Here is a 24,906-nt window from a genome sequence, read left to right on the forward strand (position 1 = left end):
AAAGGACCAAACAAGATAAACCCCTAAAGAGGCCCAATCAAGAAACATTATAATTAAAATAGCAAAAATTAAAGTTAAAAAGAGAATCCTAAAAGCTTCAAGGGAAAGGCAACAACTTACATACAAAGGAAACCCCATAAGGCTATCAGCAGACTTCTCAGAAGAAACCTTACAAGATAGAAGGGAGTGGCGTGATATACTTAAAGTGCTGAAAGGAGGGGTCAGCCCAGTGGCACAGTGGTTAAGTTCACATGTTCTGCTTCTCGGCAGCCCAGGTTTCGCTGGTTTGGATCCCGGGTGTGGACATGGCACCGCTTGGGAAAAGCCATACTGTGGTAGGCGTCCCACATAGAAAGTGGAGGAAGACGGGCATAGATGTTAGCTCAGGGCCAGTCTTCCTCAGCAAAAAGAGGATTGACAGTAGTTAGCTCAGGGCTAATCTTCCTCATAAATAAATAAATAAATAAATAAATAAATAAAAGTGCTCAAAGGAAAAAACCCAGCCAAGAGTACTCTACCTGGCAAGGTTATCATTCAGAATGGAAGGAGAGATAAAGAGCTTCCCAGACAAGCAAAAATTAAAAGGACTTTATCACCAAGAAACCACTCTTACAAGAAATGCTAAAGGGACTTATTTAAGTGGGAAAGAGAAGACCACAAATAGGAATAAGAAAATTATAAAAAAAAAAGCAAAAAAATCACTGTTAAAGGCAAAAATACAATTGAGGTAGCAGATAACCACCTATAAAGATAATATCAAGGTCAAAAGAAAAGTACTAAAATTATCTATTTCCATGATAAGAGGGTAATGAATACACATACACAAAAAAAGATGTTAGATATGATATCAATAACATAAAATGTTGGGGGAGGGAAGTAAAAGAGTAGAGCTTTTAGAAAGAGCTCAAACTAAAGAGACCATCAAATTAATGTAAATTGTTAAATACATAGGTTATAATATATGAACCTCATTGTAATCACAAACCAAAGACTTATAATAAATACACAAAAAATTAAGAGAAAGGAACCCAAACACAATAGTAAAGAAAGCTACCAAACCACAAGGGAAGACCAAGAGAAGAAGAAAGGAACAGAAAAGAATTACCAGAACACTCAGAAAAAAAGTAGCAAAATGGCAATAAGTACATACTTAATGAGTAGCTACTTTAAATGTCAGTGGACTAAATGCTCCAATCAAAAGGCACAAGGTGTCTGATTAGATAAAAGAAAATAAGACCCAGACAGAGAAAGACAAACACTGTATGATTCCACTCATATGTGGAAGATAAAGACGTGAACAAAGAGAACTATTTAGTGGTCACCAGGGGGAAAGGGTTGGAGGGTGGGCACAAAGGGTAAAGGAGCACACCTATATGGTGACTGACAAATAATAATGTACAACTGACATTTCACAATGATGTGAACTATCATAACCTCAATAAAAAACAAATTGAAAAAAAATAAGACCTGGGGCTGGCCCAGTGGCACAGTGGTTAAGTTCACACATCCCGCTGCGGTGGCCCGAGGATTGCTGGTTCGGATCCCAGGTGCAGACATGACACTGGAAAAAGAACAAACAAACCCCCCCAAAAAATAGAAGGGAGGAAATAATAAAAATCAGAGGAGAAATAAATGAAATAGAGACTAAAAAAAAATAATAGAAAAAAAATCAATGAAACCAAGAGCTGGTTCTTTAAAAAGATAAAAAAAAATTGACAAACCTTTAGCTAGATTAACCAAGAAAAAAAGAGAGAAGGCTCAAATAAATAAAATCAGAAATGAAAGAGAAGAAATTACAATGGACACCTCAGAAATAAAAAAGATAATAAGAGAATACTATGAAAAGCTATATGCCAACAAATTGGATAATTTAGAAGAAATGGATAATTTCTCAGAATGATACAACGTTCCAACACTGAATCAAGAAGAAATAGAAGATTTGAATAGCCCAATCACCAGTAAGGAGATCAAAACACTAATCATAAACCTCCCAAAAAATAAAAGTCCAAGACCAGATGTCTTCCCTGGTGAATTCTATCAAACATTCAAAGAAGACTTAATACCTACCCTTCTCAAACTCTTCCAAAAATTGAAGAGGAGGGGAAGCTTCCTAACTCATTCTATGGAGCCAACATTACCCTGATAACAAAACCAGACAGGGACAACACAAAGAAAATTACAGGTCAATATCACTGATGAACACCGATGCAAAAATCCTCAACAAAGTACTAGCAAATCGAATACAACAATATATTAAAAAGATCATACACCATGATCAAGTGGGATTTATTCCAGGGAAGCAGGGATGGTTCAACATCTGCAAGTCAACCAACATGATACACCACATTAACAAAATGAAGAATAAAAATCACATGATCATCTCAATCGATGCAGAGAAAGCATTTCACAAGATACAACATCCATTTATGATAAAAACGCTGAATAAACTGGGTATAGAAGTAATGGACCTCAACATAATAAAGGCCATATATGACAAACCCACAGCTAATATCATTCTCAGTGGAGAAATACTGAAAGCTATCCCTCTAGGAACAGAAACCAGACAAGGATGCCCACTTTCAAGACTCGTATTTAACATCATATTGGAAGTCCTAGCTAGAGCGATCAGGTAGAAAAAGAAATAAAAGGGATCCAAATTGGTAAGGAAGAGGTGAAACTGTCACTATTTGCAGATGACATGATTTTATATAGAGAAAACCTTAAAGATTCCACCAAAAAGCTTTTAGAAATGAGTCAAGCAAAGTTGGAGGATACAAAATCAACATACAACAATCACTTATGTTTCTATACCTAACAAAAAGTAGCAGAAAGAGAAATTCAGAATACAATCTCATTTACAATTGCAACAAGAACAATAAAATATCTAGGAATAAACTTAGCCAAATAGGTGAAAGATCTGTACACTGAAAACTGTAAAACATTGTTGAAAGAAATTGAAAAGACACAAAGAAATGGAAAGATATTCTGTTTTCTTGGATTGAAAGAATGAAGATAGTTAAATGTCCATACTTCCTAAAGCAATCTACAGATTCAACACAATCTCTATCAAAGTTCCAACAACATTTTTCACAGAAATAGAACAAAGAACCCTAAAATTTATATGGAACAACAAAAGACCCCGAATAGCCAAAGGAATCCTGAGAAAAAAGAACAAAGCTGGAGGTATCATACTCTCTAATTTCAAAATATACTACAAAGCTATAGTAACCAAAACTGCATGGTACTGGCACAAAATCAGACACATAGATAAAGGGAACAGAATCGAGAGCCTGGAAATAAACCCACACATCGATGAACAGCTAGTTTTCAACAAGGGAGCCAAGAACATACAATGGTGAAAGGCGTCTCTTCAATAAACGGTGTTGGGAAAACTGGACAGCCACATGCAAAAGAAGGAAAGGAGACCGTTATCTTACACCACACATAAAAATCAACTCAAAATGGATTAAAGACTTGAATGTAAGACCTGAAACCATGAAACTTCTAGAAGAAAACATAGACAGCAAGCTTTTTGACATCAGTCTTAACAGCATATTTTCAGGTACCATGTCTGACCTGGCAAGGGAAACAACAGAAAAACTAAACAAATGGGACCACATCAAACTAAAAAGCTTCTGCAGAACAAAGGAAACCATTAACAAAAGAAAAAGACAACCTACCAATTGGGAGAAGATATTTGCAAATCATACATCAGATAAGGTGTTAATATCCAAAATACACAAAGAACTCATAAATCTCAACAACAAAAATACTAACAACCCAATATAAAAATGGGCAAAACATTGGGGCCAGCCCGGTAGCCGAGTGGTTAGGTTCTCGCGTTCTGCTTCAGCAGCCCAGGGTTTCACCGGTTCGAATCCTGGGCGCGGACATGGCACTGCTCATCAAGCCATGATGAGGTGGCGTCCCACATGCCACAACTGGAAGGATCCACAACTAAAAATACACAACTGTGTAACGGGGCGCTTTGGGGAAAAAAAGGAAAAATAAAATCTTAAAAAATTAAAATTAAAAAAAAATGGGCAAAAGATTTGAACAGACATTTCTCCAAAGAAGATATACAGATGGCTAACAGGTACATGAAAAGATGTTCAACATCATTAACTATCAGGGAAATGCAAATCAAAACTACAATGAGATATCCCCTTACTCCCATCAGAATGGCTATAATTAACAAGACAGAAAACAACAAGTGTTGGAGAGGATATGGAGAAAAGAGAACTCTCATACACTGTTGGTGGCAGTGCAAACTGCTGCAGCCACTATGGAAAACAGTATGGAGATTCCTCAAAAACTTAAGAATAGAAGTGCCATATGATCCAGCTATTCCACTGCTGGGTATTTATCCAAAGATCGTGAAAACACAAATGCATAAAGATACATGCACCCCTATGTTAATTGCAGCATTATTCACAATAGCCAAGACTTGGAAGCAACCTAGGTGCCTATCAAGAAATGAATGGATAAAGATGTGGTATATATACACAATGGAGTACTACTCAGCCATAAGAAATAATGAAATCCGGGCATTTGTGACAACATGGATGGATCTCGAGGGTACTATGCTAAGTGAAATAAATCAGAGGGAGAAAGTCAAATATCGTATGATTTCACTCATAAGCAAAAGATAAAAACAACAGCAAACACACACATAGATACACAGATTGAATTGGAGGTTACAAGAAGGGAAGGGGGGAGGGAAGAGGGCGAAAGGGGTGATTAGGCATATGTATGTGGTGATGGATTGTATGTAATTAGTCTTTGGGTGGTGAACAGGATGTAATCTACACAGAAATCTAAATATAATAATGTACACCTGAAATTTATATGTTATAAACCCATGTTACTGCCATAAAAAATAAATTAATTAAATTTAAAAATTCTTTGAAATAGGAATTTTTTTTCTTCCCTTCTTAATCAGAGTAGAAGGAATATAATCTAATTATTTTTTGATGACTTGAGTTTAGCCTTATAAGCACTATTGGATTATACTGCGATCCTGCTTCCACGTCTACCTTCCAAAAAAAGCTAAGTGTCTATTTTATACTACTTTATGGGCTAAGTGCTGGGAATACATATGGAGAGGCAAGAAAGTTCCTATTCTCAAAGGTGGAGATGTGCTTAAAGCTATTGTGGCCCATGTGGCTGTTTCTCCCTTCACTCAATGGCCTCAGATTGATGAGCTTTTCTCATTTTTTGTATCTATCTTTTAAAATTTTACTCCTCCCTTGCATTTAAACCTTTGCCTGTTCTTTTTGCTGGTTCTCAGTGGACCTGCTGCTAATAGCCTCTCATCTAATTTGCTGTGGGCCAGCAAGCCAGATAACGAAGTCTATTAGAATTGTGTACAAATTAAGGTTACTGATTAAAGTTAAGATCTGACTGCCTCTTCTGATGCTTCTCCCACAGGGTAAAGTCCATGGTCTCTGTGATACTTCTTTTGAACTCTCAAAGGTCTTCTTTGTATCCTTCAACCTTCTGGTCATCTTCCAGAGAGGCCAGTTAAGATTGCTCGAAGTTTAAACAACAGATTCAGCAATTCTAGATCTATCTAGTCTAATCTGTTGAAATGTTTGCTCCATATCCATGCTAGACAAAAGGACGAGTGAGCCTTATCAACAGGGGAGCTAGGTTTGCATAAACTTAACGTAGTTAGCAACAGAAAAATAGAGAACAAGCCATAGCCTGAAGAGCAAAAGCAAGAGCTGTTAGAATGAGAAAATGAGGAAAGATAAAATATATGCCAAGTTCTACCTCCTACACTCAGAAGCCTCTTTTTCTCACTGGGACTACCATATTGCAAAGAAAGTACAAATTAAAAAAGAAGTGCGCATATCCCATCTTCCACCTATCTTGAACTGAAAGTCATTCAGCACAAGGATCAGCATCTCACTATAATATGCAGTCGTCCTCTTAGATTTTAATGGCTTTGTGACCTCTCAGAGGAGCTGAATTACAATCAAAATTTAGCAGTAGAGACAGTTATTCTAACAGCTGCTTTTTTCCCTCTCTTTTCTTGTTAGAGAAAAGTAAGTCTTCAGAAAATAAAGTTAAAATAAGGAAACCATTTACCTTTTCAAACAACCTCTGCTCTACCAAACACACTGAGAACCTCTGTTGTCTTAAAAAAAAAAAATCAGCAGGCTTTGGGCAAGGTCTGCTAGAAAAAGGAATCTCAGACTCATCTTTGCTTTGAGCCAAATACATTGTCTCGAATACATCAGCAATTTCCATTCCAAAGAAGGGTTCAGTCACTTGCTAAATAGAATAATTTTCCACAGCACAGGAAATGAGGAGACTGGATATTCTATCAGATGGGCAACTGAACAAACAGGGCTCCAGGTGGCTAATGTCACATGGATGAAGGCACCCAGGGGAATAAGGAAGCTTCTGGGTTTCCATGGCCTTCTCTTCATCAACATCCAACACAACGTAATTGCATTTCCACCATGATAGCAGCACTTTTCCAACCAGCTCCCAGATAATAATCTGTTGTAATATAATGCAATTTCTTTAGAAGGACATAATTTATTGGGATGCTGAGCTATTTATTTTCTTCCTTTCCTTTAATTATCTCTCCTTAAACTTAGTCTTTAAAAAAATTGTTCTTTCTTGGACAGTTCCAGGCAAAGGTGTGTAAGATTGAAAGAAATGGACCCCTTGTCATTTCATGGACATTTCTATGAAAGACTTTAAAAGGTTGAAAAAATTATTTTGTCAGTTTTACTTTAATAAAAATTGACTATGCCATTTTCCCTTCTGAGAAACATCATTTCCAAGCTCTGTTTCTGACATAATTGCATGCTTTAAAACAAGAATCTCTAAATGATTTTGTGTCAGTGAAGTGACTTACAGCATTCACCACTCATAAAAAATGGTTTATTTCTGTCATCTGCATTTAGGTAACTCTCTACATAACATCGTTTACTCAATTAAATAACACGATATTTTGTACTTGGAGGAACAACCATATTCTTTTCTGGGTTGAGCACTGCACTGGGCAGGTCATGCCTTCTTGAAAACTCTTAAATCATTTCAAGGAAATACTGTCAGTTCTTTTAGATATGGTTATGTTTTGGTATCATAGTTATGTTTTTGTAAAGAATCCTTATATTTTAGAGACATACTGAAATATTTATGTATGAAATGATAGAAAGTCTGGGATTTCCTTCAAATAATATGGTGGAAATGGGGCATGTAGACGAAGCAGGGTGGTGGCCACATGGGGAGTTGCCACATTGCTCTGTTTACTTTTGTATGTGTCTAACATTTTCCACAGTAAAAAGTGAAAAACCTTTCATCACTCTAACGCCTAGAGAAGCAGCAACTCCTCAGCCTGCATTTCACAACCTTCATTAAGGTTTGCATTTGCAAAGTTAATTTTTACACCTAATCTCTCCCTATTCCCACTCATGCAACCGGTGCACCAACCAAACTGGACTACTGACAATTTGCTGAACATACCTGGTACATCCGCACTTGTGAATTCTAGCACATGTTATCCCCTTTGCCAGAAAGGTCTTGCCCTTTCCACCTCTATCTCCATCTGTCAAATTCCATCCAGATCCATATCAAATACTACTTGTTCCCTGAAGACTTTATTACTCACCCATCAGAAATCAAATCTCTTCCCACCATATCCCCTTTGCATTGTCTGCTTAAGTAATTATTAAATGATTACCCCATTAAATGATATATAAACTTAATAGTAAATTGTCCACAGAAAACAATGACTTGATGTTGTTCAATGTCAAAATGGTATTATATCAAAATATTACTGAATACTTACCTGACATACAGTACTGTGATTTATTCATGGAGCATGATATAAAGAATAGAATTTGGTCTCAAATTAAGTATGTTTGCACTTAACTTTTAGTCAAGAATTTGAATGATAGAAGGGAAAGCATGATATTATTAATGAGCATTTACTAGATGTCCATAAAAAATGAGACTTTCCAAAGACGAATCATAACCATTTGTAGAGAAACAGTGTCTATCACTCAAGAGCTTTCAGACTAAGCCTCAAAATAGATGCAGATGGGGCAGACTCAGATAGACAACAAAAGCACTCATATTCCAAGGGTAAGCACACTTGACAGGGGAAATTTTCTCATGATATAATATTAAGTTTTAAAAAGAGCAGGATACTGAACTGCATACATAATATGATCCTGATTTTGTAAGAAAAAAGAGCCATGTTTCTATATATACATGGGGAAAAAGAAAATACAATTCGTTAACACTAGTTAGCGCTAGGTAATGGAATGATAGGTGATTTTTTTTGCTTTTCTGCATCTCTAAATTTTTTATAATAAGCAGCTATTTATTACATAATCAGGGTGGAAATGGTGGTTAAAAAGTGTATTTGGAATATTAAATCACTATGTCATTCCTTATGCCAAATGGATTAAATATTTAAATCTGAAATGATAGAACCATAAAAATACTAGAAGAAAATATGGTGGAAATTTTTAATAATTCCAGGGAGGAAGAGACCTAAGATGCCATACAACCCAGAAGCCACAAAAGCAAGGATTGATTAACTTGACTATATAATGTAACAATACTGCATCACAAAAAACCATTATCAGGAAATCAAAACACAAACTGGAAAAAATAGCAACACACACCAAAGATGAAGGACTATTTTCCTCAATATATAAAGTGCTCCTACAAATCAATGAGATTAATCAAACCCAATTAAAAATTGGGCAATGGATTAGTATAAATAATTACTAAAAAAGGTAATAGAAATTTCTTTTAAACATATGAAATATGTTCAATCTCACTCACAAGGGAAATGCAAACTAAATCTAGAATATATAGATCTATAATGTATCTCAGATAAAGAAAGATAAAGAAAGATCAAAATTTTGATAACACATTCTACTGCAATAGCGTGATGAAATAGGCACTGCCATACATTGCTGATGGGATTAATAATTCTTTTGATCTCAGTGGAGACAATTTGGCAATTTCTGTCAAAACTAAAAATGCACCTACCCTTTGACCCAGCAATTCCCTTTCTGGGGACTTATGCTACAGATAGACTCCCACATGTGCAAAAAGACTTTATAAAGATATGTATTAGAACAATGTTTGTAATAGTAGAAGATTAGAAACCATCTAGATGCCCATCAGCAAATTATGGTTCATCCAAACAATGAATCAGGCATTTCTACATGTACTGATATGACCTACCTCCAAAATCATGCTAAATGAAAAAAGTTGGGTGTAGAAAAGTATATAAAGTAGGTTATTGTTTATATTGTATAAATGCTTAGAATATCTTTAGAGAATAAACAAGAAATTGATAACAGTTATTGCTTCTGGGAAAGGGAATTGAATGGCTGGGGTTAGGATAGAAGGAGAACTTTTCAGTTTTTGAGGTTCTTTTAAAAAACATTTATTTCTTTTTACTGCTTGGGTTTTGCACCATGTGAATGCATTACTTATTCAAAAATCAATTACTTAAAAATGAACAAAAGTTAAAGAACACTAAAAAAGGTAGATATAGGGGAGGATAATAGCTGCAAATATCCATGTTTCGACAAGCTCTAGATGAATGTATGGAAGCTTAAGCCTGAGGATGAGGGACAGGGTCACTGATTCCTTAGAATACAGGAGGAGAATGTTAAGCTACCACAGATGATTTAAGAAAGTTAAACAAACGTGATCTAAGAGCATGCATAAGTTAGGAGGGAAGAAAATCCAGAAATCTCTACAGATATAAGGTAAGAAATATTCAGCAATGCTCACGAATAGAAAAAATAAACTCAGAAAGTTTAATACACCATAAAAAGGACTAAAAGTATGTTATCTGAAAAAACTGCATGATACTAATGACACCAAGGTGTAGTAAGAGAGATTAAAGAAGTGAGCTTTCCACTGTATTTGGTATAGACATAACCTGGTTAGGAGCTCTGATCCAATTTATTGATCCAGGCTGTTTAGACAACCAATGGGTAGTTCTTTGGTGACTTTTGGTCAGGTATGCCATGCAAGAATCTGTGACTTCACTTTTTTTTCCCCTGGGAATCAATCCACTACGCACACTCACACAAATACACACACACACCCCACAGGTGAGGAGGAAGTATTTTACTTTCTTTGTTGTTTTTGCTTCTGCTCTCTTGACCCCAATGCCATGCTGATGAGTCATCTAACAACATCACTGCCTTTAACCTTTTTATTTATGATCCTTACTAGAGGCTAACCTTTCTTTGCTTCTCTACCAAACTCACTCAGTGTGATCCAGGAGCAAACCAAAAGAAGTGGAACTTAAAAGGAAAACTGTAGTTAATCAGAACCAAGCTAGTCAGTTTGAGAACAGAGACCAGACAGAATCTAGGGCAAATTGCTTAAATCTTCTAAATAACCAAATTAAATATTACTGAAGACACAATGGTTTCTTTCCCATGAACACTAAGGCAGCCAGAAATAGGTATAAAGAGCCACAAAAATGATCTAACTTACACAAAACCAGCAAATAAAATTCCCTTGTGCTAGGCTTCTGAGAAACGTTCCGGGTGAAGTGTTGTTTGAAAGTGCAAAAAGTACAGGTTAAGCCTCAGGCCACTGGTTAATGCCCGGAATACTCTCTGTGAGTCACCATAAACTGTTTAAAAGAGCTGGCAATATTTCATTTGGCCTCCTGAGAACACAGACTATCAGTATATGTTGTACCTATTCCGGAAAAATGATTTAGAATATTTATTGTATCCTGTCTGCATTTTACATGTCTATTACTGTAGAGTTTTCGCACTTGTTTGCTTTTCAGTTTCATCAGGAATGCTTCCTGAGTAGAAGGTTGAAGCAATCGGAAGGAGCCTTGACAATGTCTCTCCTGACATCTAGTGGATGGATACCGGATACCACAGTAACTATAATAATTTCAAAGGATCAGTTTTGAGTAAAGTGAATCACTCTCCCTCTCTCTTATGTTTTCTAGACATGATCCAAGGGACTGGCCTGGGAGCGTACTGGTTAATTCCGTGTGCTCCCCTTCAGCGGCCCAGGGTTCACCAGTTTGGATCCCAGGTGCAGACCTATGTGCCACTTATCAAGCTATGCTGTGGGAGGTGTCCCACATATAAAGTAGAGGAAGATGAGCACAGATGTTAGCTCAGGGCCAATCTTCCTCCGCAAGAAGAGGAGGATTGGTGGGGGATGTCAGCTCAAGGCTAATCTTCCTCACAAAAAATCAAAAATAAATAAATAAAGATGATCCAAAATCTTCTAATAATATTTCAAGGTGAAAAGCAAAACTAAGTATCTCCTACTGATGGGTATGAATTACACATCTATGGTAATTAGTTTTGTACCTACCAAACAGCCATGTTTCTCTGTTTTTCCTTACGATGGCTCAGTAATTCCATAAGCTCTCATTTTGTAGGCATCCAAGACAGCAAGGCCTGGTAATCCAAAGCATGAGCTCTGTATTCATTTTCTGTGGTTGCTGTAACAAATCATCACAAACTTAGTGGCTTAAAACAATGTACATTAATTATCTTACAGTTCTGGAGGTCAGAGGTCCTAAAATCGAGGTGCCAGCAGGGGCTGAATTCCTTGTGTAGGATCAAGGGGATAATCCATTTTCTTACCCTTTCCAGCTTCTGGAGGTTGCCCACATTCCTTGGCTCATGACTCCATTGCTCCATCTTCGTGTTTCAGGATACATATCTCAGTCAGTGACCCAATCTTCAATGACATGGCAGCATTTGCTTGCCTTGGAGCAATGTCCAGCTTGCAGTGACCGATTAAATTATAAAGACATTCTTGAGGGGGCAGACTCTGCAAGAGAACGTGATCTTTACCCCTAAAAGCTATGGGTTTTACTTAGTAGTTTTTGAGGTGTATAGGGCATTATACTTGGGTTTGGGAAATTTGACTACTATTTCTAGATCTTCTACTTAACAGGACACTTAGATGGAATATGCAATGGCCTAACTAAGATGACAAAGATACCCAGAAAATTGCCACCTACCTCCCAATCTCTCCTCTAATTACTTCTTGGTGCCTGAATTTGAAGGGGGAAAAAAAAGGCAGGGGACGGGAAGCCATTTATTCAACAAATGGAGGTAAGACTTAATATGAAAATAATCCTGGAAAAAAGATGACATTGATACTTTAATGCAAATAAGAGATGAAGGATCTATTCAAGATCCTTTCCTGCAAACATACTTTGATAAGCCAGTGCCTTAGGGGCTGGAGGCATGAAGTTCTGGAAAGTGAGAGGCCAGGGGCACCCACAACCTAGTCTACTTCACGAAGGTGCAGAAGTCTGGCCCAGTGTGAGGAAATGGGGGTTCTTAAGATCTTCAGAAATATTATGACAGATACAAAAACCTCATTGCTCCTAAGACAGTGACTCTGGGGACAAATATCACGTGAGGAAACATTTACTTGCCTCTCAAGGAAGTCCCTTTCACAAGACTATAGCCATCTAAATCTCCACTTCTGTACCTTTCCAGTGAAGCAGTACTGGAGATAAAAAGAAAATGCTGTTCCCTTCACCCAAAGGAGAAAGAAATGTGGACTGGGCTCATTCAAGAGCACCAGAGCCGTCACATAGAGAGAGGCAGAGTTTGTGGCAAAGTTGGTGAATGATAATCAGGAAGACCAAGTTAGTGGTCCCATTGTAAGAAAAAGTTGACTGCAGGCCAGGAGGCTTTCACTGAATAGAGCTTTTGGCCAAGTTTAGTCAAAACAAAAGCTGTTACCCCTTCTGAAGTAAAGTTAACATGGAGGTGGAGAGAAGAGGCATTTCAGTCTTTCCATGCCATCTGGTAAATAAGTGTGGCAATGGCCTGAAAAACAATATTCCTTCCCCAAAGTCTAATGCCTACCAAGGCACAAGGATCACAGCTTCCAAAGCATCAAGAGATCTTTAACCAGCCCAAGGTGGCTCCATTCCGTACACAGTCTAAAAGATTTTGAGACCTATCGGGCCTGGAGGTCTGGGACAATTTAATGGGAGAAATGGTGGTTTCAGGGTACCCTACTCTTTTATATACCAATAGTCAGGCCCATTAGTGTGAGAAACCAATCAACACTGAATAGGCAGTATGGATTCAGTCTGCACCATTACTCATCGTGACACTCATTATTCAACAAACTCTTATTAATGACTTTACAAGTCCAGGGAAAGAGCCAGGCCTGTAGGTGATAAAGGTGAACAAACCACCATCAAGGAGGGAAAGACAGACATCCACAGATACAGTAAAATGTGGTAAGCACCAGAAAAGCAATATGAACAATGTGCTACACAATGTCAGACAAAGCAGAGACTATTTCTGCCTTGGCAAGGGGAGGAGGAGAGACACAGGAAAACAACTCAGGAGGAGGTTACTTGGGAGCTGGAACATTGAAAGGTGGGAATACTTACTCTATGTGAAGAGGGTTTATTTATTCTCTTTTGTTATTTTACTTGCTTACTTCAGTGAATGTAGTTCTGATCCAGCCCCAATAACTGGATCCCTCTGCTACACACACCGCTTAGAGCCTTCAGCTCTCCTCCCCTTAGTCTCTTCCCACCTGCTCACTATTACTGCCAGCTTCCCTGGCTCTCAGCCCCCTCACATCTCTCCTATCTTTTTCTTGATGCTTAAGATCACCTGTTCCAACAGTAACTCTTTGGCACATTAACATGATACATGAAGCAAGCGGCTTATGTGAACACTCAACACTCCCCTCTGACAAGATCTCAGTCTGCTTGCATCAGGCATTATTTTCTACAACTGAAGATGAGTTGTTAATCAAAGAGTCCAAGATTAAAGATGCAACAACCTGCCACCCCCAAAAAAGAAGAAAAGAAAAGAGGAAAAGTCATCACTCCATTCTAGACTTAGAAGCCTGTAAAAATTGAGTAAGGATAAAAATATCCTTCTGTAGTTTGGGATGCCCAGGTCAAGAGTAGCAGTCCAGCCAAGTGTCAAATCCATATGAGAAATGTTTAAGTAAACATCACTTCACCCTAGAAAAGGTCTGGTTTGTTTATTTATCTATTTACTTATTTATTTTAAATTTATTTACTATTTATAGTCTACTTGCTTCTGAAAGAATTTCATACGATATATAGTAAGAGAAAATAATGCAAGGATACATGCACCAAAGATGGTGAAAATAAAGATATAAATAACATATGTTAAAAGTCTAATAGAGGGGCCGGCCCAGTGGCACAGCGGTTAAGTGCGCATGTTCTGCTTTGGCGGCCCGGGGTTTGCCGATTTGGATCCCGGGTGCAGACACGGCACCGCTTAGCAAGCCATGCTGTGGCAGGCGTCCCACATATAAAAAGTAGAGGAAGATGGGCACGGATGTTAGCTCAGGGCCGGTCTTCCTCAGCAAAAAGAGGAGGATTGGCAGCAGATGTTAGCTCAGGGCTAATCTTCCTCAAAAAAAAAAAAAACTTTAATAGAGATAGGAAAAGAGAATTTATCAGGAACCAGGGATGAGCATCCTGAGAACCAAAACCAGCCAAGCCAAGCCAATAAATAATAATCTACAGTGCTTGCTGCCTCAACAACTCCATTTCCTCCATGGAAACAAACTTTGTCCTGGTACTAAATTCTAGATGGCATTTTTCTTAGAGTTCTTAGTTAAAAGACAATAAGTATTGCAATTATTTTCAACATATCATTCTCTGAACGATGCATAATTACTTTATGTGACCACTTCTCTATACCTCTTAACAAAAGTCACAGGTATTGTGTCCAACTGTATTCAGAGACGCTGAGGGAGTGTATGGTTAACATTTTGGTGACTATGTCTCAAATATCTTCAACTATTCTTTGACATAAGCTAACTGGAAGCCATTTCAAGATGGAGTTCTCTGGTGAGGGACTGAAACACAATATTGGTGCAGGGCTGGGGAGTTTGGTATGCTTTATGTAACAGAAAGGGGAGGGCAGGGTGGTGAAAGATCAAAGAATGTGATATGCATTTGATCACTGACACCGCTGGTTGGCAGGACGAACTTGTGTGTCTGTGAGTGTGTGTATATTTTTTTACTTTTTTAGCAAGAGCAATAATTCTGCACAAAATGTTAAGAGTAGCTAGAACCTCCCAGGGCAAGACCGTGTGCCCCCATGACTCCATTCTCCAGAACTTTTCCTGTCTCTCTTTTCCATCAAATCTTGCATGTCCTATTTCTGTCAGTGCAATTCTGCTTATTAACAGTTATCCTGTAAAAAGAGTTTTAGTTGTCCAATAAGGGTTCAAATAAACAGATAACTATTAATCAGCATCTCCAGAAAGCAGATTCTAATGTATTACCACACAGTGAAAGTACTATCAACATCCTAACTGTAAGATAAACCAGGAGAATCTTTGGGTCAACATCCCCTGCCTTAGTAATATACATTCAGCTTGACCTTGAGAAGTGACTAGGCTACAGGGCTTCCTGTTGAGCAGTGTTTCCTATCTATGGGAGTAGAGTAGAGAGTATAACAGCAGTGGTATAACAAACACACGGTACAGGGGTGGTAGGTCTAATTGTGTCTTCTGTGAATGAAACTTAATGATTCCATTAATTCATATCTCCAATAGTTTGAAGCTTCAATCCTGTTTCCTACCTTGCCTTTCAATCTTCCAAATAGAAGATACAACTAGGTCCATTCCTCATACCACAAACCGTACAAATTCCAAATGGATCAGAGATTTCAATGTAAAATTGAAACAGTTTATTAAAAATGAACTCTTTCTTAGAATAAACAAATGGGACTTCATCAGACTAAAGAGCTTCTTCAAGGCAAGAGAAAACAGGATTGAAACAAGAAAACAACCCACTAATTGGGAAAAAATATTTACAAGTTAAATATCCAGCAAAGGCTTAATCTCCATAATATATAAAGAACTCACACAACTCAACAACAAAAAATCAAACAACCCGATCAAAAAATGGGCAGGGGACATGAATAGACATTTCTCCAAAGAAGATATAAGGATGGCCAATAGGCACATGAAAAGATGTTCCTCATCACTAATCATCAGTGAAACGCAAATCAAAACTACACTAAGATATCACCTTACACCCATTAGATTAGCAAAAATAAACAAAACAAAAAGTGACAAATGTTGGAGAGGTTGTGGAGAAAAAGGAACTCTCATACACTATTGGTGGGAATGCCAACTGGTGCAGCCACTATGGAAAACAGTATGCAGATTTCTCAAAAAATTAAAAATAGAAATATCATATTACCCAGCCAGGCCATTACTGGGTATCTATCCAAAGAACTTGAAATCAGCAATTCCAAAAGTCCCATGCATCCCTATGTTCATTGCAGAATTATTTACAATAGCCAAGACGTGGAAGCAACCTAAGTGCCCATCAACTGATGATGGGATAAAGAAGATATGGTATATATATACAATGGAATACTACTCAGCCATAAAAAAGGATAAAATCATCCCATTCACAACAACATGGATGGACCTTGAGGGTATTCTGTTAAGTGAAATAAGCCAGATAGAGAAAGACAAACTCTGTACGACTCCGCTCATAGGTGGAGGTTAAACATGCAGACAAAGAGAACTGATTGGTGGTTACCAGGGGAAAGGGGTGGTGGGGGGTGGGCACAAAGGGTGAAGTGGTGTACCTACAACATGACTGACAAACAATAATGTACAACTGAAATTTCACAAGGTTGTAAACTATCATAATGTTAATAAAAAGTAAAAAGAAAAAAAGGAACTCTTTCTTATCCCCTTAGCTAAAAGTGTGTTATAACTTTACCTTCTTTTTCTAATAAAGAAAACTAGGGGCCAGACCAGTGGCACAGTGGTTAAGTTTGCACATTCCGCTCGGTGGCCTGGGGTTCGCTGCTTTGGATCCTGGGTGTGGACATGGCACTGCTTGTCAACCCATGCTGTGGTAGGCGTCCCACATATAAAGCAGAGGAAGATGGGTATGGATGTTAGCTGAGGGCCAGTCTTCCTGGGCAAAAAGAGGATTGGCAGCAGTTAGCTCAGGGCTAATCTTCCTCAAAAAAATTTAAAAAACAAAAAATTAACCTTAGATTGCCTGAAAGATGGTTAAATATACTTTATTAAAAACTGTAATTAAGGGGCCAGCCTGGTGGCACAGCAGTTAAGTGTGCACATTCTGCTTTGGCGGCCCGGGGTTCACCAGTTCAGATGCCGGGTGCGGACATGGCACCATGTGGCAAGCCATGCTGTGGCGGGCGTCCCACATATAAAGCAGAGGAAGATGAGCATGATGTTAGCTCAGGGCCAGTCTTCCTCAGCAAAAAAGAGGAGGATTGGCAGCAGTTAGCTCGGGGCTAATCTTCCTCAAAAAAAACAAACTGTAATTAATAACTACAAAGTTAATTTGGAAGAACAAACAAGTAAACATATGCAAGAAAACCCTAAAAAATAAGAGCCCAAGGGAGGGGGACACTAGCCCCATCTGACAATAAAATATATCATAAAGCCTCTATAAAGAGAATGATAAGACAGACCAATAACAGAGTTTAAAAATCCAGAAATAGACCCAATTACATATGCAAGTTTAGTTTAAAATAAAAATAGCACCTTAAATCAGAGAGGAAAATATGGGCTTGTTAATAATAAATGGTATTGGGATAACTAGAGAGCCACAAGGTAAAAAGCTAAAATTGGATCTATTCCTCACACCATAAACAACTGGATCAGAGATACAAATGAAGCAAACAAACGATATCAGTACTAGAAAATACGGGCAAATTCCTCAACAACCTGAGAGTGAAGAAATCTCCCCTAACTATAACTCAAAATCCAAAACAAAAAGGTAAATGTAATTACATAAAAACTTCTTCAAACTTTTGCATGTCAAAAAACCATAAGTAAAAATATATAAGATAGAAGACGTTAACATCCTGTCCTGAATTTTAATAGAGAATGGAACACCTTGTCATACTAGATAGGAAGGAAACTATCTAAGACTACTAGGACCGTATTGAAGGACTCAGATGCCAGATTGGAAGGTGCCAATGGCCAGGGATGGGACAATTACAATACCAATGAAAATATTAGCTGCAGTGGATTGAAATCCATTAAATATATTTACATCCATGAGTTTATAATTAGGCTAAAGGAAAAAAAATTGGTCACTGTTGAAAGGTAGTAGTAAACCAGCTCACTATTTTGAAAGATTGTAAGGGGAAGAACTCAAGTATTTTATCTCACCTTTCCTACATACACTCGTCCTCAGGGTAACCAAATAGTATATACAACCAAGTTGTACTCTTTATAGAAGTATTCCAGCTAATATATGAAGAAGGGATGTTAGAATTAGAACATCACCATTTTCAACCCTTAATGAGTTAATGTATTTAGATATTGATCATCAACAGTGGGTGGTTAATATTCTACAAGAGACAACCAGACTTCGTGTGCTTCCTGATGGAAAATCAACAAAATCACACAGCGGGAAACTCTTCAGGACAAAGGATCCCATTTCTTCAACAAATAAATTACAATAAATTAAGAGATGGAAAGGGAACCTATAGATTAAAAGAACTAGGACACCTAGGAAATAATCACAAGGTGTGGTCCTTTTTTGGATCCTGAGCCAAACAAGCAATGGAAAAAAAAAGGGCACTTACGAGACAGCGGGAAATATGAACACCAACCTGATATTTGATCATATTAAGAAACTATACTGGGCCCAGCCCCATGGCTGAGTGGTTAAGTTTGCGCACTCTGCTTCAGCGGCCCAGGATCTCGCCAGTTCAAATCCTGGGCGCGGACGTGGCACTGCTCGTCAGGCCATGCTGAGGCGGCAGCCCACATGTCACAACTAGAAAGACCCACAACTAAAAATACACAACTATGTACTGGGGGGCTTTGGGAGAAAAAGGAAAAATAAAATCTTTTAAAAAAAAAAGAAACTATACCTTTTTAGGTGCAATACAGTATTGTGGTTATTTTAAGTGTCTTTATCTTTTAGAGATACATACGGAAATATTACTGATGAAATTTATTTCATCAAATTTAATTCATAAAAATATTATTCGCCTCAAAATAATACAGGTGGGGAGAAATGGATGAGAGTAGAGATGAAACAAGATTGGCCATGAGTTGATAATTGTCGAAGCTGAGTGATGAGTATATGAGGATTCATTACACTAGCAGTGGTGTGCTGGATCTGGCTATTACCTGTACACGAAAGCTCATTATTAACTTTTCAAGAATTTTGACATCACATTGGTAACTTGAAATTGGCCATGGTGGAAGTATTTATATCATGAAAACCAGCACATGCTATAAATCAGTTCCCTCCCCAAGAGCCAGATGTTAAAACATTTACCAGCACACCACTGCTATTCTGTCTACTTTTGTACATTGTTTTCATTCAACAAATATTCACTGAGCACATACTATGTGCCAGGCACTGGGCTAGATGCTGAGCGTATAGCAGCAAACAAAACAGACATCATCCTTGCTTGTATTAATTTCCTAGAGCTGCTGTAACAAACTAACATAAAACAGGTGACTTGAAACAATAGAAATTTATTCTCTCAGTTCTGGGGGCTAGAAGTCCAAAATGAAGGTGTTGGCAGGGCCATGCTCTTTCTGGAACCTATAGGGGAATCCTTCCTTGCCTCCTCCGCTTCTGCTGGTTGTCTGGCAATCTAGTGTTCCTTGGTTTGCAGCTGCATTAACTCCATCTCTGCCTCCATCACCACACAGCGTTTTTCCTTACATGTCTGTGTCTTCACATGGCCATCTTCCTTTTTTTTAAAAGATTTTATTTTTCCTTTTTCTCCCAAAGCCCCCCGGTACATAGTTGTATATTTTCAGTTGTGGGTCCTTCTAGTTGTGGCATGTGGGACGCTGCCTCAGCATGGCCTGATGAGTGGGGCCATGTCCACGCCCGGGATCTGAACTGGGGAAATCCTGGGCCACCGAAGCAGAGCACGTGAACTTAACCACTGGGCCACAGGGCCGGCCCCAACATGGCCATCTTCTTACAAGGACACCAGTCATACTGGATTACGGGCCCACCCTATTCGAGTATGAGTTCATCTTTTTAAATTTTTAATTGTGGTACAAAATACATAAAATTTACCATCTGAAGCACTTTAAGTGTACTGTTCAGTAGTGTTAAGTTTATACACATTGTTGTGCAACAGATCTCTAATACTGTTTCATCTTGCAAAACTGAAACTCTATACCCATTTTCCCTTTCCCTTAGCCCCTGGCAATCATCATTCTACCTTCTGTTTCTATGAGTTTGACTATTTTAGATATCTCATGAGTGAAATCCTATAATATTTGTCTTTTTGTGACTGGCTTATTTCACTTAGCTTGATGTCCTCCAGCTTCATTGATGTTCTGGCATGTGACAGGATTTCCTTCTTTTTGAAGGCTGAGTAATATTTCATTGTGTGTATATACCACATTTTCTTTGCCTGTTCATCCATCCATGGACATTGGGTGCTTCCACCTCTTGGTTATTGTGAATAATGCTATAATGAACATGGGCTTGCAAATATCTCTTCAAGATCCTGCTGTGAATTCTTTTCTTTTGTACATATTTTAATATTCCAATAATAAAACTTTTAAAAATATGTCGAGAAATCGGAAAAAGGCTGTAACTCAAGGAATAAAATGCATGGAAGCATAACCAATTATGTTGCAAAAGAGATTTTTATAAATATAATTTAAATTCAATGTTTAAATAGTCAATCTTTTCAAGACTTAAGTATTGATTTCATCTAGAAATAGAAGCACCTAGAACTAAATGAGATTTTCTAGGTGAACATTGTTTTTTGCAAAATAAATGTGATTGATGTATATGAATCAAACAGCAATTCTTCACTCTAGCATATAAATCAATGAAAGGAAAAATATATTTTCCTCTCATATTCATGTCCAAGCACATATGTTTGTATTTTCTATTATGTGTATAGGAACAAACACTTGAATTGGACTCCTAATTGTTTCTTTTGATTGTGAACACTGAATTGTAATTAAGATGCATACACTTAGCTCCAATATTTGTGTTCTCTCAGTATTGGTGAGGATGTAAATTCAGACATTTTTCAGTTTCAAAGTAATTGTGATTATTAGACTTGAAGTGTCCCTTTCAGTCTTTGCATTTTGCCTGGCTTTATGTCAGTATAAATTAGCATAAACTAGGTAGTGACTGCTAGGGTTAAAATATGGTTATTCTTTTCATCTAATGTACTACAATGGAGGAAAATAAAACAATCATTAGTGAGTGAATGGGAAATTGGATGGAAGAGGAACCTGTGCTCTGTGTTTCAATAGTTGAGGACCAAATGTGTGCTTCAGAATTAGAAATATTTGTTTCCATGGAGAGTCTTTTCCAAGGCTGCCCTTTGTTTATATGACTTGGCTCCGTGTTTGTTAATTTTCTACAAATTGTAAGTAATAATATGATTCTAATAACTACTGGTTTGTTATTCTTGGTCTTACATCCCTTTAAGGTCTATGCATGCCAATCACATGTAGGTCTAGAGAGTTTATGGAATTGGTATTAGAATTCATGCCTTCAGCAAAGGTTTTTTCATAGATTGGACTACATATTTGGTTCACATTCCATTGGAAACCTATTAGGATTTGGAGCTACAAAATGGCTGCAGAGATTTAAAAGTTTAATAACCTGCATGGGCAAATACAATTCAGCAGGAGCACACAATGAACAATCATGTCAATACATTCTCTGTATCAATAATATGGCCAAGGGTCCAGACAGAAGCCGAGCATGCTGCAGGCACTGAGTCAATCCTTAGGTAAGCAGAGGAAGCTGATGGGGAATGCATCATGTACCCCTCTAGTCTTTGCCTACTAGTTCACCCTAACCCACTGAGGAGTCCTGCCCTCCACTGCATAGATAATTGCAGAACCAAAATTAAAAAGTAAGGTGGGGGCAGCAGCAGCTAAAGGTTAGAGAAGAGAACGGGGTCCTTGCGAGTCTGGCCTGGAGCATGCCAGCACACAATTTTTCTGGGTACTGTATGGTGGAAACTAGCTCTAATTCTTCTCCCAGGGGACAGTCTTACCATCTGTGCTCTCCTCTTTGATCAGGCTTCTGCAGTAGGAAGTTATGTTTCAGCAGCTGTGATTGGGCCCGGGGCACAGCTAAGTCTACAGTTACTAGGTGGGTAAAGCAGCTCTTCTGGAATTTAGCAGCCATTTGTGTAAACTGCCTCAATATTTCTAGACTGTAAACTTGTCCTATTATACTTCCATGAGAACTCAGAGATGAGCAAGTAACAGTTAAGTAAAAGCTAATTTGTGAGTGAATTAACAAATGCGCAAAGTGAAGAGAGCTAACCATGGGCAGGAAAAATGAGTATCGATAGTACAGAGAAGGTGTACACTTGCTCCATAACCTTTCATGAGGTAGAAAGACAAGACTCTAGGGGTGCATCTAATTTCAGAATATCAAAACTTTAAATGTGTTCCTCCAATTAACCACTGAGAATATTAGGTGAGGGCCAGCTATCAGACAACCTGGATTCATATCCCAACTCTTACACTGACTTTCTGGCTGTAAGATATTAGGGAAAATCATGTAATCTTTGTGATCATCAGGTTTCTCATTTTAAAAAAAAACCTTCCTAATCACACTACATGGCTGTTGTGAAAATCAAACGAAGTAACAGAAAGGACATTTAGCACTACCATTGGTAGAGTAATGGGACTTAATAAATGCTTGGTAATAATAATAATAATAATTTCTATTATTAAAGTAAATAGGTGTTCTGGGCTCTCCAGGAGAGAAGGGCAATTCCTTTGCCTATCTCTTCTCATCCCCATCCAATTGCTAAACAGAATTACATGGCAGCGTTAATAAAGGGAACTCTTTCAGGCTGGAGTGACAGCCACACTCCTCCTTGAGGTTGAGAAAGGCTATTCCCAAATGGTGTGCTTATTTCCTCCCTCCATAATGCCCCTCAAATGGTACAGTTGATGAGGTTAAAGAAAATGGTGCATAAACAAGTTAATTATTTCCAAAGGAAATGAATACTCATATAATGTAGCGCAGGTGGTGCTTAGTAAACAACCCTTTCACTGAGTAAACAAAAGAGGGAAACTGTGAATACTTTACAGGCATCTAAGTGAAATCGCGTATGGTGCCTTACGCATGTATATCTTAAGACCTATACTGTATTCTGTTTCACTGCTCACCTCTCAGATATGTGTCATTGGGAGAGTTTGGCAACAAAAACATTAAAATATCCTTAATCAAGTGCATATGTGTAGACCCTGCACTTTGCTTAGAGAGGTGGATGAAAAAGAACTGGAGTCACTTGTTTATGCACTTGGGCAGCTGTGCCGTTGGACCAATGCCACCCTGAGTCCCCAGTGAAACAAAGGAAGCAAACTCTGTTTTCAAGAAAATAATGCCTAACACTTTGGCCAAACAGTTCTTTCCAAATGTTCTCCTCTGTAAAGAACACTGTAACAATTAGGAATATATGATTAAACAACATTTGGAAAGATTACCTGTGGGCGTGTGAGATGTTTAACTTTTCTCATTTTAAGCCCCCAGGACTGTGGTCATTTACTTGGGCTTTAAAGGGTAATGTCTGACATTTGGTCTTTTTGGTGGATTTAACAGGCCGTTTGTAAGCTTAAAGGTTTTGCCTGGTTACATCGGGTTTTATCACAGAGGCTATTTGCAACTTTATGCTCCGTCTCACAGAAATGTCAGTGTTTGCCTTTGCTCTGAATGGGGCATAGCAACTCAAGGTTCCTCCCTGAGTAGCTCTGAAAATAGGAGATCCTTGGCTTCAGGTCTGTGTTCTTAACTGCCCACAAACAACTTGTACGAAGCGTTCGTTTGCACTAAGGGTGCTATAAGGCTTCTGGAGGACTGAGCGATGACAGCCTTTCAGGAAAGACTAGATGCTCATAACTTTCTGCCACATTGTAACCTGCCAGCGTGTTTTCTTTTATTCTCTTCCTGGTGGAAAAAGAAACCCATATTTCGATAATAAGCTTGAGAAATACATTTTCTATGGATTCGGTGGAAAGAACTCTCTCATTCGGTACGGGAAGTTGAACCGCAGCTGGGCTTGCACTGCAGCTTGGCAGGCCTCTTGTTGACTCCCTCGGGAATTTCTTAGAACAGTTGTTCTAAATCCAAACTGTTTCCACTACTCTGAAGTCCCCAGTCCTACTCCAGCTGTCCCCCCTCTCACAGATGACCTCACCATCTACTTCACTGCAAAGACTGTGGCCATGTAGGCTCCCTCATCCCCCATCTTTCTTCAAACAGGCGTCTTTTCTTGTACTCTACCACAACCCTTCTGTCACAAAGACCATGTCTCTCTATTTCTTGCCAAGGCTATGCCCTCTGCTTGGACACTTGTAACTTTTTTTTTTTTAAGATTTTATTTTTCCTTTTTCTCCCCAAAGCCCCCCGGTACATAGCTGTATATTCTTAGTTGTGGGTCCTTCTAGTTGTGGCATGTGGGACGCCGCCTCAGCATGGCTCAATGAGCGGGGCCATGTCCACGCCCAGGATCTGAACCGGCGAAACCCTGGGCCACCAAAGTGGAGCACCCAAACTTAACCACTCGGCCACGTGGGGGGGCCCTGCTTGGACACTTGATCCCACCCACTTGCCACTCCTGAGAGAAACTGTTCCCTCAGCTGTTTTTAGTGGCTCCTTCCCCATGGTCCATAAACACATTCAGAGCTGCACTGACTTTGACCCAAGTTACCATCCTATTTCTCACCTTCCTTTCACAAGTCAAACTTCTCACAAATGTAGTCAATGCTCACTGCCTCCTTTCTCAGCATTAGTTCACTCCCTAACCCCTTGCAATCTAGTTTCCACCCCCCCACTCTATTACACTCTATTGAAACTGCTGTCTTGAAAGTCAGCAATGACCTAATAATTGACAGATTAGACGGCTT

The 24,906-nt window shown here is 38.4% G+C and overlaps 1 protein-coding gene across 2 annotated transcripts in view; it reads right to left on the minus strand.

Moving 5' to 3' along the window:
* Window positions 1–24,906, minus strand: part of KLHL13 (kelch like family member 13) — a 398,101-nt gene that overhangs the window by 289,570 nt on the left and 83,625 nt on the right. The window contains exons 3-4 of one of the 2 annotated variants that reach the window (XM_070605998.1): window positions 11,628–11,817; window positions 11,353–11,482 (exon numbers count right to left, since the gene is read on the minus strand). The gene's annotated coding sequence lies outside the window, so the exon portion shown is untranslated. Of the gene's footprint in view, window positions 1–10,500; window positions 10,568–11,352; window positions 11,483–11,627; window positions 11,818–24,906 lie in introns of those variants that run through there. The other variant, XM_070605989.1, reaches the window with a different exon arrangement.

Source organism: Equus przewalskii, chromosome X, assembly GCF_037783145.1.
Source record: "Equus przewalskii isolate Varuska chromosome X, EquPr2, whole genome shotgun sequence".
NCBI classification, from domain to species: domain Eukaryota; kingdom Metazoa; phylum Chordata; class Mammalia; order Perissodactyla; family Equidae; genus Equus; species Equus przewalskii.